General features: G+C 41.6%; 1 pseudogene; it reads left to right on the top strand.

Moving 5' to 3' along the window:
- Positions 1 to 1,121: 1,121 nt before the first annotated feature.
- Positions 1,122 to 1,879, top strand: LOC147454655 (uncharacterized; annotated as a pseudogene).
- The last annotated feature ends 2,989 nt before the right edge of the window (positions 1,880 to 4,868 follow it).

The raw sequence follows: 4,868 nt of genomic DNA, 5'->3' as shown, positions 1-4,868 counted from the left end.
GTCTTCATTTATTACGACAAAGATTAAACTAGGGTATAAAATTTGAATATATGATTAAAAATTTACACATTGATTTTTTTCAAACATTGGATTCTCTATAGTATCCAATGTTGAAAGAATCCAATGTGGAAAGAATCCAATGTGTGTCTACAACCTATAAAAGAGTCTTGCAAATCCTTAAGTGCTAATAAGATATTAGTGTGTGTATTGACTAATAAGAGATTATTGTGTTTATGATTAGTGTGACCGATTGCGCGATCACTTGGACCGTCATTGGGGCCTAATACGTCACCTATGACTTAATCATGGAGGTATGTTTCTGTTTTTGTGTTTATTGTTGTTTAATTTAACATAATTAGTGTGTGTTTTAGTGTTGGCTTGTTTAATTGGCTTGTGCACACACTAATTAGTGTGTGTTAACATACACTAATTAGTGTGTGCATTGGCTTGTGTAATTGGCTTGTGCACACACTAATTAGTGTGTTTTAACATACACTAATTAGTGTGTGCATTGAATTGTGCACACACTAATTAGTGTGTGTTAACATACACTAATTAGTGTGTGCATTAGTGCGTGCACACACTAATTAGTGTGTGCATTGGCTTGTGTAATTGGCTTGTGCACACACTAATTAGTGTGTGTTAACATACACTAATTAGTGTGTGCATTGGCTTGTTTAATTGGCTTGTGCACACACTAATTAGTGTGTTAACATACACTAATTAGTGTGTGCATTGGATTGTGTAATTGGCTTGTGCACACACTAATTAGTGTGTGCATTGACCAATCACATTGGCCAATGCACAAACTAATTAGTGTGTTATTAGTGTGTGCATTGGCCAATGTGATTGGTCAATGCACACACTAATTAGTGTGTGATTAGTGTGTGCATTGGTCAATGGGATTGGCCAATTCACACACTAATTACTACTCATTAACACACACTAATTAGTGTGTGATTAGTGTGTGCATTGGCCAATGTGATTGGTCAATGTACACACTAATTAGTGTTTGATTAGTGTGTGCATTGGTCAATGGAATTGGCCAATTCACACACTAATTAGTGCTCATTAACACACACTAATTTGTGTGTGATTAGTGTGTGATTAGTGTGTGATATATGCGGTCACTCAAAGGTACTTTCACAAAAACCCAAAAGGGTGGCTCCACTCAATTGTATGGATTGAAATCCCATGATTGGCATAAAATCCTTCAGGTAAGAGTAGAACAGTTTGTGGTGTCTATGTGTCCTTATATATAGGTTGACATTCACTAAGATGTTTTATTGCTTGTAGTTTGTACTTCCCATGGTTATGGGGACACTAAGGTGAAGGCTGCAATATTCAAAGTGGGTGATATTGTGAGGTAATGGGTTTTTTTCAAGTACTATATCATGTTGTGCATGCATGAACTTTGGATTTTTTTTTCATCTACTATATAACGTTTTCCCTGTAGATTTGTGAGCTCCAAGGAGATAGAAGTAGAAGCCATACCAGTAGCCCATCAGCTCGCAGTAGAGGCAGTGTGTACTATTGAGGATGCATTCCCACGTACAATCCTTGTTAGCCAAATACACCTATTGCTTCACCTTATTGAGGATATTGCCATTTGTGGGGTGGTTCACTCTAGATGGATGCTCTTCTTGCAGAGATTCTTGAAGACTTTAAAGGATTTTGTTAGATTGAGGTCACAACCGGAGGTATGCAAAATAAATACAATATAGATAGCATTTATACGCTATGGAGTTACTAATAAAAATATGTGGTTTTAAGGTTTTCAGGCGAGCATGGCAGAAGGTTGGGTGGTGCAAGAGGCATTTGTGTATGTCTCACAGTATCTCATCACAGTGGATCCATCATTGCCTCGTCTGTGGAGTGAAGAAGAGGATCCTAGGAAGCACTCAACCATTCCCAGTGGAAAAGGCTCACTCTTGGTCATGGATAGAGAGTTTCATGCCATAGTCAACAACTACTCTTTACTCAATGCCACTATCATGGCCAAATGGGTCAATATGTACTTGGAAGCCCGCGCAGCTAGAGAAAGGGATAGAGATGCATGGAAGAGGTCCCATGGAGGTAGACGTGCACCTCCTTTTCCTAAAGAGCTTGCAAAATATCCTGACTTGATTCAAGTAGAGTGGATCCATAATGCCATGACCAATGCCAAAGCACAAGGAGACCAAATAAGCCCTAAAGAATGGGAGTATGTGCGAGGATTCTTGCGCAAGGTGAGTGTGTATATGTCATGTATGCATGTATGCAAATCACTTAATGAAATGCGATGTAACCTCTTATGCATTGTGATTGTAGGGTCTCATTTTCAACTCCATTTGGTCCGAAGGCCGACATTTTCGCACCCGCAAGATAGATGAGCGTCGGACCACTAATGATTGTGGCGTGATGGGAAACTTTGACACAACAGCAGATGAGGTCAGATATTGTGGTACTATAGAGAGAATAATCAAAGTGGATTTCAGATCTTTTCACAAATTCCTCTTTGAGTGTCGATGGTTTGCGGGTGAGGTCAAAAGACATGAAAATGGGCTCATTATGGTGGATTCCACCCAATTCCATCGGGGAAAAACTGACAACTTGGTGTATCCTAGTAGTTGCGAGCAAGTGATTTAGGCTATATGCAATTAACTTAAATTAAAAATTCAAGTTATGTATATCAGCTTATTCTTAGTGTGTGACGTACAGGTCTTTTATGTGCCATGTATATATCAAAGAAGACTTTGGTATGTCATTCCAGTCACGCCACGGGGTAGATCTATCTTTGTAGAGACGGACATTGAGCCAGTAATTGATCCCATCATACCATCACCACAAGATGCAGAGGAAGATGTAGTAGAAGTTGAAGAAGGTCATCCAAGCCTTGCAAATAGTCATCTTGAGGAGGAGGAAGAGGGAGATGATTCTACAGGAGGTGATGGAGAGGAGGAAGAATCTCTAAATTTGTTTATTGATTTGAATACTATGGGTCTAAATATGGATCCTAGTGCTTGTAGTATATGATTAATTTGCAAATGTTTCGTTATGTGCTTATGAATAGTACTTGTAATGGTTTTGTTGTGAGTTCAATGATTTATGTATAGAATTTTTAGAGTGAAAGAGAGATTAAGTGAAGTGAGCAAGCATTCTGGAGAGTGTAGGAGTTGTATTGGATTTAAATGGAAACCCGCGGGAGAGGGAGGGGGAAGGGGGTCCAGCCTGTCTTAGCGTTAATGTGAGCGGCAATAATCGCGGAAATTTACGCGGTAATATTTGTAGTAAAGTGCCGCTTCAGCATCAAAAGGATTCTCTCTCCTCATTTTGAATTCCTCTCTCTTGTTTTGCGGTAATGGCCCGCGGTAAACACCACGATCTCTCATAGTGATGGCAGAAGGATGGCTGGTGCAAGAGTCTCTTGTCTTGACGACCGAATTTCTATCCGTTTCTGACCCAAAAATGCTTCGACTATGGAGCGATGAGGAGGATGCAAGATTTGTGGGAGAGGAGCCTCAGGGGCAAGGGGTGCCGAAGAAAAGGAATGACGCCATGCGAGAAAAGATCATGAAGTTCTGGATACTAAATTCAGAGCCGATGCAAAAATGGCTTGAAAGGTACGAAGAAGAGAAAGAGAGACGCAATAGGGAGCGACCCGATTTCAGGCGAAGCCGAGCGACTAGAGGCTTACCCTTGCTAGATTATCTCGCTCCTGTACCTGAATTCCCTACAATGGCATGGTTGGACAAGATAGTGAGAGCAGCTCGACAGATCGGAGAACCCATATCTCTAGAAGAGGAAGAGCTGGCTATTGGATGTGACTGGAGGTATCATACATACATGGCACTATGGTCGCATGGAAAGCATTTCAAAACACAAAAAATTGACAGCAGAAGAAACATGTTTGACAGTGCGGTAATGGTTAGTTTCATGCAAAAGAGCAGGGCCAGTGCCAGAGACACGAATGAGAGCACTAGCAATCTGGATTACTATGGTCTGGTGTCAGATATCTTGAAAGTTATCTTCAGACGGTTTGAGATGTTTTTGTTGGATGTGAAGTGGTTCAAGGTGATTACTTCTGGTCACAATCCAACGTTACGTAGAGATGGAAACAAGCTTGTGCAGATAGATTCTACAAAGGTTTGGACAGATGCGAACGACACGTTTTCTCTCCCCGAACATTGCGAGCAAGTGGTCTTTGTACCAGACCCTCGAGAGCGAGAATGGTGGTTTGTGGTTCAGGTTGCTCCAAGAAATAAATAAGTATTTGAAGGGCACAAGCTCCTGGAGAGGAAATTTGGACAGACAACACAAATACTATTGTGACATTAGATGAGATGGACGAAGGTATGGCAGAGAAAGCTGATAGATATACGAGGGATGATGCAGAGGAGGCAGATATGACACTTGTAGATGAAGATGCAATGGATGAAGACAATCTGCCAGAACGAGTTGGGGTAGAGTTATGTCTGCAATTCGAGATAGACGATGATATGGTGCAAGATCTTATCGATGATGTCTCACTAGTCGAGGCCTGTAAGTGTTTGTGTGAAGACGTTGATTTAAAATTAAGCTTAAAGTTAATTTAAACAAAGGTATTCTGGCGCTTTCTTTTACTTTCTTTGTGCAGGACTTTAGGATGGCAGACCAGTATCCAGATCCTGCTTCTATGAGTGCAGATGCATTTATGGGCTTCGTCACACGGATGACGCCTAGTCAGATGGCTTCTGCGTCTCAGTACTGGGTAGCCAGAGGCACGGGTACTATGCCTGCGGACCTCACACCCGAGGGTCCAACACCTATGGGAGGGACATCTATGGGGGGGACGCCTATGGGGGGGGGGGGGGACACCTATGGAGGGGGGGGATGCCCATGGGTACGAC

The sequence above is a fragment of the Adiantum capillus-veneris genome, chromosome 7 (assembly GCF_014529385.1).
Source record: "Adiantum capillus-veneris isolate H3 chromosome 7, ASM1452938v2, whole genome shotgun sequence".
In the NCBI taxonomy this organism is placed as follows: Eukaryota; Viridiplantae; Streptophyta; class Polypodiopsida; order Polypodiales; family Pteridaceae; genus Adiantum; species Adiantum capillus-veneris.
The sequence above is the reverse complement of the archived record's forward strand: the minus strand, read 5'-3'. Positions and strand labels throughout refer to the sequence as shown.